Here is a 14299-nt window from a genome sequence, read left to right as displayed (position 1 = left end):
AAATAGTATTAATGTGGGACAGAAAGAAGGGAGGACTACAATGAGAAAAGGGGTGGAAAAAAAGCAACCAAAACAAAGCAAGGTATCATGGAGAGGGATTTCTGAGAGAGTGCAAGAGAGTAAAGAAGGATGGGAGGGAGGGAGGAAAGAGGAAAAGGAGGGAGGATGGGAATGAGAATATGTTTGGGCAACTGCCATTATCCTATACTAGAGGCCCGGTGCACGAATTCATGCATCAGTGGGGTCCCTTGGCCTGGCCTGTGGGATTGGGCCGAAAGTGGCTCTCTGACATCCCCTGAGGGGTCCTGCATTGCAAGAGGGCACAGGCCAGGCTGAGGGACCCCACTGGTGTACGATCAGGGCTGGAGAGGGGCAGGGGGATGTTGGCCAGCCAGGAAGGACCATGGGAGGGCTCCAGAGCGTGTCTGGCCTATCTCACTCAGTCCTGATTGGCTGGACCCCAGCAAGCTAACCTACCAGTCAGAGCATCTGCCCCCTGGTGGTCAGTAACATCATACTAACTGGCCGACTGGTGACTATCTGCCTCCTTGTGGTCAGTGCATATCATAGCGAGCAGTTGAGTGGCCTTAGCATATCATTAGCATATGCTTTGATTGGTTGGGCAGCCGAACGGATGACCGGACACGTAGCATATTAGGCTTTTGTTATATCTATGTATATGAAAGTCTAAGTGACCATTGCAACTGAATGGACGACCGAACAGGCTGTGTGGGGCAACCTGGCCGGCGGGGGGGTTAGTGAGGAGTGACCAAACGACCGAGCAGCAGGCTGCATGGGGAGACCAGGCTGGCTGGGAGGTTAGTGAGGGATGACCAAACGACTGGGCAGCAGGCTGTGTGGGGTGACCCGGCCGGCAGGGGGGGCAGTGAGGGGCAACCAAATGACTGAACAGCAGGTTGTTTGGGGCAACCAGGCTGACGGGGGGGGGGGGGCAGTGAGGGGCGATCAGGCAGAGGCGGTTAGGGGTGATCAGGCTTGGGGGGGGGGGGGTGGCAGTTAGGGGCAGTCAGGCAGGCAGGCGAGCGGTTAGGAGCCAGCTGTCCAGGATTATGAGAGGGATGTCCGACTGCTGGTTTAGGCCTGATCCCCGGGTGCAGGCTGGACTGAGGGGACCCCCCGCCCCCCCCCGTGCACGAATTTCGTGCACCGGACCTCTAGTAGGATAATAAAACCCTAATATGCAAATTGACCAAATGGCGGAACAACCGGTTGCTGTGATGTGCACTGACCACCAGGGGGCAGATGCTCAATGCAAGAGCTGCCCCCTGGTATTCAGTGCGCTCCCACAGCGGGAGCACTGCTCAGCCAGAAGCTGGGCTCACAGCTGGCGAGTGCAGCGGCAGTGGTTGGAGCCTCTCCTGCCTCCACCTCAGCACTAAGGATGTCCGCGGGGAGCGGGCCTAAGCCATCAGTCAGACATCCCCTGAGGGCTCCCGGGCTGCAAGAGGGCGCCGGCTGGGCTGAGGAATCCCCCCCCCCCCCCCCCGCCCCTCACTGAGTGCATGATTTTCGTGCACTGGGCCTCTAGTAACCTTATAAAGATCATTGGATACTGTATTAGTTTCCTATTGCTATTGTAACAAACTGCCACAGCTTAAGACAGCATACATTTATTATGTTATGATCCTTGAAGTTACAAGCATAAAACCAGTCTCTCTGGGCCAAACTCAAGGTGTCAGTATGGCAACATTCTGAAAGAATCATTTTCTTTATCTTCCAGCTCCTTCTGGAGTTTGCTTACATTCCTTTTCTAGTAGCTAGTAGCTCCCTCCCAGCCCAGTTGCTCTGCATTTCAGACACACTATCTCCTATCCTCTCTGTATATATTGGCAATTACAGCTTGACCCTGAAACAAATGCTGTTTTCTGGAAAATTCTCCCCCTCTCCTGCTAGAATTACTATGAGTTTATCTGACAAGCAGTGTTTACCAATGGCTCTCGTCGCCTGTCCTTCTCATTATCCAGGGTGGAAGACTGAGTTCACACTTGAGTTGTGCAGGCAGATTTGTCCATTGATTGCCAAAAAAAGCCATTTGAGCAAAGGTCTTCTTTTTGCAGATGACTGTTCTCTCCACTTTTGGGTATGTTCCTTACTTTACTTTTGTTATTGTTTTCATTTCCCCCAATGCACTGTTAACAGGGGAAGGGGGGGGGTGGGGTTGGGCTACTCACTTTAATTGTAAGGAGAATGTTCTTTTTGTGGCATGAACAGCAATTGGACCTGTCACCTGTCATAACCCTGTTCTGTATGCTGGGCACAGAGAGGCCAGTTTATCCAACCAGGCCTCCAGGCGCCTTCCCACGTGTACAAGAAATCAAGGGCTCACAGGGGCCCTGATCATTAAGAAGCTGTTCCCCTGTAGGTTTTGAGCTGGAAGGGATGGTTATGCCTTTGCGAGTATCCTCAGACTTTCTGGCCACAGGGTCAGAATTAACAATGCCCAGAATTCCCCCTCTCTGGGTAGGTCCCATGTGGCTTATTTTCCTGGCTGTAAATTGCTCATCCTTCTCTTTTGTGTGCAGAGACCTTTGGAAATACTGAGAATCAGTGTGTGCACTTGGGCTTGAGCTAGAAAATGAGGAATAATGACACACTGAAAAATATCCTCTGATTGTCTTAACAAAATACTCTCTGGTTTCTTCCATGGTGACTGAACGTTAGTCTTTCCATTCTAAGTTTCAAACTTGGCTCTAATTATGACAGTTTAGGATCACAAAGTGATGCTGATTCAAAGTTCTATACTTGTGATGGCCTCTGTGCTTTTACTGATGCCATTTGCTTGGACTTTAGTTGTCTTTATTATCAGAGGGAGAGAGATAGAGAATCATTGTGATGAAAGAGAATCATTCATCAGCCGCCTCCTGCATGTCCCACATTGGGGATCAAGCTGCAACCTGGGTATGTACACTGACTGGGAATTGTACCATGACCTCCTGGTTCATAGGTCAACGCTCAATCGCTGAGCCATGCCGGCTGGGTGTCTTTCTTATCTTTGAAGACCCAGCGCCCAAACGAAGCCTTCTCCAGTCCAGCCAATCAAGGCAAGCCAACCAATTCCCTGTGCTACAAGTTACCATGTGTTCCTTATCCTTTTTTCAGCTTGTCCCAGTCTAGCGCATGTCATTCAAGTTAGTTGTGTCTGCCTCTGACCTTGCTAGAGGTTGAGCTCCTCAAGATTGAGGGCTGGGACTTATTTGTCTACCTGCGGACAGGTGTGATTTTCTTTGTTTCCTCCCACTTTGGTTTCTGCATATTCTTGTTCCTAAAGGAGAAGGGTATTTTAAAACAGTGACTATGTAAGATTTCTATGTAGAATGACTTTTACTAGCAAGGTAGAGGTTTGAAGATGCTCCTTGCTAAAGAGTAGCTATGGCCATCCTAGAATGAAGCCAGGAAGGAAATCCCAACAACCTGAAAAATAAGTAATAGTCTCGAAGTTATGTTAGGGTCTTAGAGGGAGTGAAGCAGAGTAGATACTGAATGGGGAACAAGGAGCCAGGAGCCCTTAAACCTTGTCTGTGGTGGGTGCTGTAAGGACTGCTTGCAAACCCTGTGAAGTCAACAAATAATGCTGGGACCCTCATATGGAATCTTGTCGCATGGTTCTAAGTGAGACTATAACCTACCTGGTTATGGGTTATATCTGTAAGCCTTTTGAAATAGTATGGGACAAAAGAGCAGGGATTTACGGATTGATATGGATAGAAGAGAGACAGAGAGACAGACTGATAGATGCTAGCTGCTCAATATAAATATTTGACGGATTCAATGCATGCAGTTTCTGAAAGAACATTACAGACACCATTTCATCCCGAGTTCATTCTCAGCCAAGCGAGCGTTTCAAAGAGTGGCTTAGTGTAATCCCCTGTTCTACATCGGCAGAGTCATTAGCTCAGACTTGTGGGAAAGGGATGACACTAGCTGCTAGTGGAGGCAAAGCCTGCCTTTCCTTCCTGCACCGTGGACCCTGGCACAGTGACTCCGTTCTGAGCCTGGACCTCAGGGGACAGGCTACTGCCGAGCAGCTATGACATGATCACACTTGTCTAGGGCAAAGGAAGACAGGCAGAGCATGACAAGTATAAATTTATTTGTTTGGAATAAAAATCACAGACACCTGAGTACAGGATACTTACCATCATACATTATTTTGGGAGTGCGTTCAGATTGCCATAAACATTTAGAAAATACTTCGGCGATAATTTCAAAATTCTAGTACATAACTATAACTTCAGCTAGGTCTGTGATCTATTTCAAGTTGATTTTTGTATGTGTGACATAGGGCCTTGTGTGTGCTTATGGATAAGTAGTTGTTTCAGTACAAGTTTTTGAAAAGTTTACCCTTTACCCATTCGATTATCTTTGTCAAAATCAATTGATCGCCCAGCTGGTGTTGCTCAGTAGTTGGACATCGACCCATGCACCAAGAGGTCACCAGTTCGATTCCTGGTCGGGGCACATGCCCGGGTTGTGGGCTTGATCTCTGCAAGAGGCAGCTGATCGATGTTGATTTTCTCTCTCATTGATGTTTCTATTTTTCTCTCCCTCTCTAAAAACCAATAAAAAACCTTACTTTAAAAATCAGTTGATTAAACATAAGGGAAATGCAAATCATAAGGAGAAGCCATGTCATATCCACTGTGATGGCTACATGAAAACCAGCAACAGATGATAAGTTTTGGTGAGGATGTGGAGAAACTGGAAAATTTGTACACTGCTAGTCAGAATGTAAAATGGTATAGTAACTTTGGACAAAAGTCTGGAAGTTCCTCAAAAAGTTACATACAGAGTTAATATCTGACCAAGCAATTCCACTCCTAGGTATAGAGGTGGGTCTGTTCTATCCATTCATTTGTATATCTGTCCTTATGCTACTACCACATTGTCTTGATTACTGTAGTTTTGCAGTGACTAGTAAAATTAGGAAATGTAAGCTTCCAATCTTGTTCTTTATTCCCGCACCCCCCCCCCCAAAAAAAAAGAATTATTATTATTTTTTTTTTTTTACTGTTCTGGGTCCTTTGTATGTTGCATATAAAAAGCTTAGAATCACTTTGTCAATTTCTACAAAAATGCTTGTTGGAATTTCAAAGGGATTTTATTGAGTTTATTGATCAATGTGGGGCAAATGAGCCTTCATGTGGGGTATTTCTTAATTTATTTAAAATGTTTAAAATTTCTCTCAGCGAAGCTTTTTTACCTTTAGACTTTAGTATAGAAGTTTAAGTTTTCGATAAATTAATTTCTGTTTTTTAACTTTATTGTAAATATTTTTTAAAATTTATTTTCTATTTGTTTTGTTGCTAGCAGATAGAAACATAAATGATATTTGTATATTGATTCTTTATCTTGAAATCTTTATAGATTCATTTATTAAGTCTATCAGGTTTTTAAATATGTACCTTATAATATTTTATGTTGACAATTATATGCTTTCTACTTTTTATCTTTGTGCACTTTATTCCTTTTTCTTGAGTTATTACACATGCTAGCAAATATTAAATAGAAGCTTTAAGAGTGGACGAACATTCTCATTTTGTCAGTTTTAGAGGATAAGCCTTTGGCCTTTAACTGTTGTGTATGATTTTGTTTATAGATTTTTCTGATGCTCTTTATTAAGTTCATAAAATTTCATTATATTTCCAGTTTGCCAAGAGGCTTCATTTACATATTTTTAAAGGAATGGGTGTTGAATTTCATAAAATACTCTATTTATTACTATGATCACATAACTTTTTTCTCTTCTGTTAGTGGGGTGACTTTCAATAATTGGTTTTTGAATACTGAAACAAACTTGCATTCCTAAGATAAAACCTACATGAGGATAATACGTGATCCTTTTTATTTATTTCTGGATTTGTATTCCTAGTATTCTGTCAAGGATTTTTGCATCTATTTTTATGACAGAATCGGCATACTGGCTTTGTTCAAAAAGCATGGAACTGTTCTCCCCTCTATTTCCCGAAAGTGTTTGTGTAATATTGGTCTTATTTCTTCCTTAAGTATTTGATAGAACGCACCATGATGCCAATTAGCATTTTTTTTCTAAATTAGTTTCCTCTGTTGCTTGTCTTTTCCGTTTCATTGAGTTCTGCTTTTATCTTGGTCATTTCTTTGTGTTTTGTTTACACATTAAGCTTCTTAAGTTTCGAGCTTCTTAAATTGAAGAACAACATACTTGATTTCAAGCCTTTCCTCCTTTCTTATATTGCCATTTAGAGTTATAAAATTCCTGGTTACTGCTGCTTTCGCTGAATCACATGGTAGACCCCGAGTCAGAGCAAGTATTTTTTTCATTTACTCATTCGTATGTTTTGTCAACGCCTCATTCGTTTTTTTAAAAAAATATGTTTTATTGATTACAGAGAGAGGGAGGGAAAGGGGGAGAGATAGAAACATCAATGATGAGAGAATCATTGATTGGCTGCCTCTTGCATGTCCCCCACTGGGGATTGAGCCTGAAACCCAGGCATATGCCTGACTGGGAATCGAAATGGGACCTCCTGGTTCATGGGTTGATGCTCAACCACTGAGCAAACACTGGCCCAGCCTCTCATTGATATTGATGAGGACTAAATGAGAGCATAATTGGCTCTAGGAATTGAAAGCGTAATAAGATATATTTTAGAGGGACAGACCTGAAAATAACAGAATAAGTTCAGCTTATTTTTCTATTAAACGATCATATAATATTTAATTAAGAAATTATAGTCATTTGTATGACACATTGACTAAATGCTAGCATCTAACTTTATAAAATTGATTTTACTGTCATATTATCCTACTTTATAGATAAAAAACAACAACCCTGAAACCCAGGAAAGTGAAGTGAATTATATCTTTTACTTTCTTCTCCTTGGCGCAGGCTTGCAGTAATAGAGTGTAAGTTCGAATATTCAACCCCTGGTATTGGGCATATGAGTCACCTTCTGTGTTCAATGTGAATTTTACAGTTTCCTGAGCATTGGCTGCTCTATTGCGTGTACGTGTGTTTTGCAAACTATAAATTATTGCACAAATCTATGTCTTGTTATTGGGTTTGCTTGTTCCTCTAGACTGCCTTCCTTTAAGCAAATCCATATTTCTGTGCCAGGTTGAGCGGATTAGATTGTCTTAAAGGGGGCCTTGTTGTTTGGGGCTATTCTTCCTTTTCCTTCTTTTGTGTCCGCCCTGGTGGGACTGTCAGTGCAGTGTGTTTGCTTCAAAGCTGGGCAGGTGTCCTAAGGCTGAGTGGTAAGAGCCCCTGCCTTCCCCTCGCCCCCACTCCGCCTGTCACCACCTCTCATTCAGGATTTCGGCCAGAGCTATAGAGAGAGTGGTTATCATCTCAGGATGGGCTTTGGAGTTTCCAGTTTTATAAGCCCAGGTATTTCCTTTTCATACATAAGCTAGTTTGACTCCTTTAGTCTCCCTGGCACTTTTCACACCACCAACTCCTCCCTGGAAAGTAGGATCCTGAAGAGAATATCAACACCAGGTTCATACTTATTTTTCCAGCATGGAGCACAGAGCACAGTCCTTGGAACATACTAGGCACCCAGTAAATGCCTGCAAGCCTGAAGGAGTGCATTGAAATACTGACAGATACCGACTTCTTCAGGGCAGGGAATCCGTCATCCTCAGCACCTACGGGCTCCATGCGCGGCTCCTCCCCAAACTTCCTCCTGGCACCTCACCCCCAGCACAGCACTGAATGCACTGGTTCCAGTATTTAAATAAAAGAGCTCCTCTCGCCAATTGCTACTGAGCATTGAAATGTGCACTAATTCTTGGAGAAAAGGGCTACAATTTATTTCTTAATATAATTGTGTTGAAGAGTCAAACGCCAAGGGAGGGGCGAGCAAAACTACACCAGACCCAGTGCTGAGTAAGGGCCAGGTGTGTCGGGTGCATTTCTAAGCTTCCTGGCCTCAGAGGGAGGAGGGAGAAGAGGAGTCACAGCCGAGCCACTGAATATTTTAAGGCTGACGAACAAATGACTTCATTATGGAGAAGATTGCTACTGCTCTCATGTAATGTCATAACTTTGGGTATAATTCATCTTTTAAAGACTCTGTGGGGAAGGCAGACTCTCAGAACAAACTGCCATTAATATTTAACGCACATACACCAAAAAAATATTAGCCCCTTAAGCTTTTATGAAGTCTTTATGGGGAAAAAACGACAAAACTACAAGCGAAGTCACACTTCCAAATAAAAAGCAGCAATCTTAACTACAGCAACTGTGGGGAGAATTAAGGAACAAATTCCAACTCAGAGTTGTTATGTCTGCAATAAATAACCATTTAGGTCCTTGGGAAATGACACTAATCCCCCTTTTTTTCTTTACTCTTTACTTTGGCTTTTTTGGTTGTGAGTGCAGTTACAGAATCCCAAACCGGTGTGGCATCTGTAATTGTCACTAAATAAAACCTAGCACTAACCATTACTTATCGTAGCCTCTCCCAGAGTTGCATTGTAGAATAAGCTCTCCTTTTTCTAAAAAAATAATTTTTTATTGATTTCAGAGAGGAAGGGAGAGAGATAGAAACATCAGTGATGAGTGAGAATCATTGATCAGGCTGCCTCCTGCACACCCACACTGGGGGGATCAAGCCTGCAACCCAGGCATGTGCCCGGACGGGGAATCAAACCGTGACCTTCTGGTTCATAGGTCGATGCTCCACCACGGAGCAACGCTGGCTGGGCATAAGCTCCCTTCTTGTCCCACACCTCAGCCCACCTGTACAGGTTGGCTGGTTAGATTCTGAGGTGGAACGCCAGGTCGAAACTGGCATTTCCTTACCCTCTGTGTAGTCAAGTATCCCAGAATGCTTGCCCACAGTGTGTGCTCATATCGGCTCTGGCAACATTAGTGATAGCTGCTTGGGGATGGGGAGTGTATGTACTTCCATAGCTGGTGTGGGTTTGGTTGAAAATGTCATACAATCTTTTTTTAAAAAAATACATATTTTTATTGATTTCAGAGAAGAAGAGAGAGGGAGAGCAGGAGAGAAACATCAGCGATGAGAGAGAATCATCAATCGATCCGCTGCTTCCTGCATGCCCTCTACGGGGGTCTAGCCAGCCACCCGGGCATGAGTCCTGACCAGGAGTCAAACGCGACCTCTTGGTTCATAGGTCTACACTTAACCGCTGAGCCACATACAATCTTCGTGTAAAATACTGCTCACCGGAAAAGGCAAAGTTGAGTTGAAGCACTAAAGGTCAGTTGCAGAGTGTTATGTGAGGATTTCTGCCCCTTGTCCCACAACTTGGGGGCCAAAGGGCAGAATCAGAATGTAGAGAAGGAAGAAGCACGGAAATGTTAAAGATGCTCCTCACCTCTAGATACCTTGGGGCACAAGGTAGAGCCAGATGGACGGAAAAGGAGCAGCATTTTTAGTGGCTGAATCATGGCTGCAGGTGTGAAATCTGAATTCAGATTTGGTTCTCAGCCAGTTACTTACCTTTCTGTGTCCTTTTATTATTTTTAAATGTGAAGTTGTTATGAGCCTTCATAGTTGTTGGCAAGTGCCACTCAACTTATTATGGCTTCTTGATTTTTTCATGTAGTATATAATGATGTATTGATTCTTTTATATTAAAATTAGCCATTTATACCTGTTGCCCTGGCCAGTGTAGCTCGGGTTATAACTTCAGCCCTTGCACCGAAGGGTGGCAGGTTCGATTTCTAGTCAAGGGCATGCGCCTGGGTTGTGGGTTCCTCCTGGACCCCGGTGGGGGTGTGTGTAGGAGGCAGCCAGTCGACGTGTGTCTCTCACAGTGATGTTTCTCTTTCTCCCCTCCTTCCCTCTCCCTTCCACTCTCTCTCAAAATCAATGGGAAAAATATCCTCAGGTAAGGATTAACAAAAATAAAACTAAAACAAAAAATAGTCAATCTACACATTATTTCTGCTTTTTATAGACACGTGATTCCTGTTGCTTGTGCATTGGTCTTCCTCATTCATCACTTCCCATTTGTAGATAATATATTTGTAAAAAAATAATTGTTATTAAAGCAAAACAAAAAGAATAATTATCATTTACTGACTACTGACTACTTCTCAGGTGCTCTGCTAAGCACTTTGATTTGTTATATCCCTTAATGTCCCTTAATGTAACAACCTTATTAATTAGATACTTCCTTTTCTCATCTATAAAATAAGGCTGCTCAGAAAATTGAGAATTTAACCAAAGTTACCATAGTGTCGAGAGTTCAGCTAAGCTACTCCATGGTATTGCTACCTCAGCATCCATTGTTTTCCAGCCAAGAGGCCCGTGGGGTCCTTAACTGACACTAGTCCCACCATGTAAGTGCATGCCCTAGATAGCAGCCCCCGAGTCACAAGCAAATGCAAGTTCCTGGTAGGGCTTTCCCAGCAACCCTTGCGATCAACAGTTTCCCCTGTCTCCCAGTGCCTGTATGTTTTATGAGCACCTTAGGGAACACCCTCCTGCTAAACCCCACTTTGTAGTTTGAATCGACACTCTGGCCCTAGTCCAGGAACCCCAAAGCACTCCTCCCATGGACCCTAACAAAGGCATGCTCCCCCAGTCCTTTGTCAGGGTATGCAGTGAAAGGATGTACTGTGATTAGCACCTTCTCCTCAAGGGAAGTTCGCTTGTCTTTTCTTACCTATCCTGTCAGCTCAGATATGAAAATAAGTTTAAAGTCATCCCATCCAATTCCCTGTGGCCACTTGGATTCTAATAGCAGTGTAGACCTTTGATCTCCAAAGAGGAGGAGAATCCAGAGCAAAAGCAGGGGCGAAAGGGCCTTTAGGTGCCTGCCCTTCTCCAGCCTCAAGCCTGTGGTGATGGTCACCTGGCTGTTCTGTCCACGGGTGTATTTCCTTCTGATTTTTTCATAAGAAACTGGAATTGTGATTTCGTCATTGAAGAAGTACTGTGAGAAGTGCAGGATAGTTACTGTTTAAAAGGCATGTGACAACCAAAGAAAGAACTTTATTGAGACTGAGCGACTGATCAGGAGTTCATGCCCAGGACTAAGAGAAGACAGCGTTTAACCCAAGGCCACTAGTCTTCCTATCGGACGTTTTAATTAAATGTGTACTTGTTAACACTATAAACTTGGACCTTCTATGTACCTGCTTTGTCCTTAGTTTAAAAATGTGTAAATGGTGGTAATGTATATATATTATAGCTATAAATATCTTTATATATAAAAGCCTAAATGACCATTACAACAGAATGACCAGTAGACCAGTCACTATGACGTACACTGAACACCAGGGGGCAGATGCTCAACGCAGGAGCTGCCACCTGGTGGTCAGTGGGTTCCCATGGCCAACCTCCCGTGGTCCCTCCCCCCAGCCGGCTGGCCCCGATCACCCTGAACAGAACCTCCCACAGCCCCCCCTTCCCATCCCCCTGTGGCCAACCTCCTGCAGCTTCTCCCCCCAGCTGGCTGGCCCTGATTGCTCTGATCAGGACCTCCCACGGCCCCTTCTCCCCTGCCTCCCAACCTCCCACGGCCCTGATTGGGACTGGACGAGACACCCGGATCAGCCCCAATTGCTGGCCAGGCTGAGGGACCTCACCCGTGCATGGGCCTCTCGTTAATTTAATAATAATACATTTATGATGATGATTATTATTACCATTAATATTGTTGTTGTAGTTGTTTTCTTTGCAAGCACTGGTTCTGTCCCTGGTTGCCTCAGATAATATTTGAAAAATCTGAGTCATCAGTTTATGCTGTATCTCCTTCCGAAACCAATGTGTTTCTGAGCGCTAAGAGACCTATTGGTTAAAGGCTAAGCCTCTGTGGTCACACACAGCAAGTTCAAGCCCTCCAGCCCCAGCTCTGCATGACCCTGATCAAACTGTGTAACTCCCCCAAGCCTTAGTGTACTATTTATCTGTAAAATGGAAATAATATTTATCTCACAGGTTTATTTTTAGTTCTCTTTTTAAATGTTGACCTAATTATTGCAGGTAAAATAATTGATAATAAACGTAATGATCATTATTGTGAAATGATACCACTCCCCACGAGGAAGCCAAATATATATATAGAAATAATTTAGCATATTCTCACACCTTAGGAGTATTTTTAATTTTAGCATTTGTGGCTGTCTATTTACATATTCAGACAAAATGGGACATGAATCTACCCCAATAACACACGCACACATTTAGAGTTACTGCTTACACAGTTTCCAGTGTCACTGAATGTTTCAGTTCTGGAGAAGACGTGATAGATTGGGTTTCTTTGATTGTGAGGAGGTGACTTGAGGCCTTGGCTAAATGGACACAAAAGAATAGCTCCTGATATCAGTGTAGTTGAAATCTCATTACTATTCATGGCTCTCGCTGTCCCTTTGTTCTCTGTACTTTCTAAGGCTCCCGGCATTTCTTTTTGGCTTTCATTTTCATTTCATTAATTTTCTGATTTTTTTCTCCTTAGCCTGGAGACCTGAATAAAATGTTTGCCCTGGTCATTCAAAGGCAAGGGGCGAGTTTCTTCCCTGCAATAGCAGGGTGGGGAAATTCTTTTTTGTCTGTCTTTTTATTTATTGATTGATTGATTGATTGATTGATTTCAGAGAAGAAAGGAGAGGGAGAGAGAGAGATAGAAACATCAGTGATGAGAGCGAATCATTGATCAGCTGCCTCCTGCACAGCCCACACTGTGGATGGAACCCAAAACCGGGCATATGCCTTGACCTAGAATTGAACTGTGACCTCCTGGTTCATAGATCGACACTCAACCACTGAACTACCCTGGCTGGGCTGTTTGCCTTTTTAATCCTGCCTACTTCAAAGAGGTTTTTAGGCAGTGCATTTGTCCAGATTATAAGTCAAAACTCCAGTATTGAAAGAGACAAAGAAATGAAAATTATATTAAGCAGAGCCAGCCAAGAGAAGCTACAGTGCTTAAACATAACACTGTATTCTGTTTTCCCTTCTTTAAAAGATAGGGAGAATAAGTTTCTCTCCCCCCCCCCCCCTTTCTCCCTCCCTCCTCTCTACTATGCCCTTCAGCACTATTTAAGTTAAAGTTAAGACGCAGTTATAGAAATGTAGACTTTTGGAGGAGCATTCTTTATTATATCTTTGTGTTTCCTCTGAAGTCCTGATTAAGAAATGCCCTTTACAATTCCATTGTTAGAAAAACCTGGAACTAGTGATATGGAATTTTTTGACTGGAGCCCGGATTCTTTGTCCCCCAGAATCGAAGAATGAATCCACGGACAGAAAGTGGTATAGCAAAGGTGGAGATTTATTGAAGAACAAGTACAGACTCCCACGTGGGGAGAGGGAAAGAGTCCCCCTGAATGGACTCCCAAGTAGGAAGGGGGAAAGGGTCCCACTGAGTTCTTTTCCCTATGGTTTATAAAGGCTGCAGTTCCTGTGTCCTGATACCTCCTCTGATTGGTCAATATTCCCCTTCAAATTGGTTGCTATAGTGATTCCTGAGGCCCTCCTCCCTCATAGTCCTTCCATTCCTCTGGGCTTTCTTCTTTTCCATCTGAATGAAGGGCTTCCTTCTCTTTATTTTGTAAATATAGGCCTTTCTTGGCTACTTCCAGTTCCCTTGTCTTATGGAAATATACCTGTTGCTGCTCCCTTGTCTTATGGAGATGTAACTGCACCTGGCTTCCTTGTGTTATGGAAATATATCTTCTCCCAGTCTGTAGTCCTGTGGTTTTCCATGGACCCCAATTCTAAGAATCCCTAAGCCTGCCTATGTCCCCCCAAAATTCCTGCTTCACTAGGACATTTCTCTATTCTGATAAGGGCAACTCATATCATACTCTCTATTTCCTCCTTGACTGTCAGGAAGCTTGGAATCTGATGCTCAGTTATAGCCACCGGTGGAGTTGGTATGTTGTCTCTTTTCTGTGAACTGGGTTTTCTTATTCTATATGTGTACTTTCATGCACATAAAGAAACAATAGTGTCTCTGTCATAATGATCAAGTAGTGTTCACCAATAGTAGTAGTAATAGTAATAGTAATAGTAATAATAATAGTAATAGTAATAGTAATAGTAATAGCACATATGGTGCAAGTTGTAGTGATATTTCAAAGCTACCTAAGAGATTGAGTTGTTATTTGTGGACCATATTCTTAGCAGGGAAGACGGATTTGTTCTAATACACTAGAGGCCGGGTACACAGAATTCTTGCATGGGTAGGGTCCCTAGGCCTGGCTGGCAATTAGGGCCAATCAGGGCATTCTGGCTGCTGGCTGGGCCTTCCTTCGTTCTGTGCTGCCTCCTGGTGGTCAGCGCACGTCGTAGCGAGTGATCGAACTCCAGTCTCCTGG

Source organism: Myotis myotis, unplaced genomic scaffold (genome assembly GCF_014108235.1).
Source record: "Myotis myotis isolate mMyoMyo1 unplaced genomic scaffold, mMyoMyo1.p scaffold_m19_p_19, whole genome shotgun sequence".
In the NCBI taxonomy this organism is placed as follows: domain Eukaryota; kingdom Metazoa; phylum Chordata; class Mammalia; order Chiroptera; family Vespertilionidae; genus Myotis; species Myotis myotis.
Note: the sequence above shows the minus strand (reverse complement) of the source record.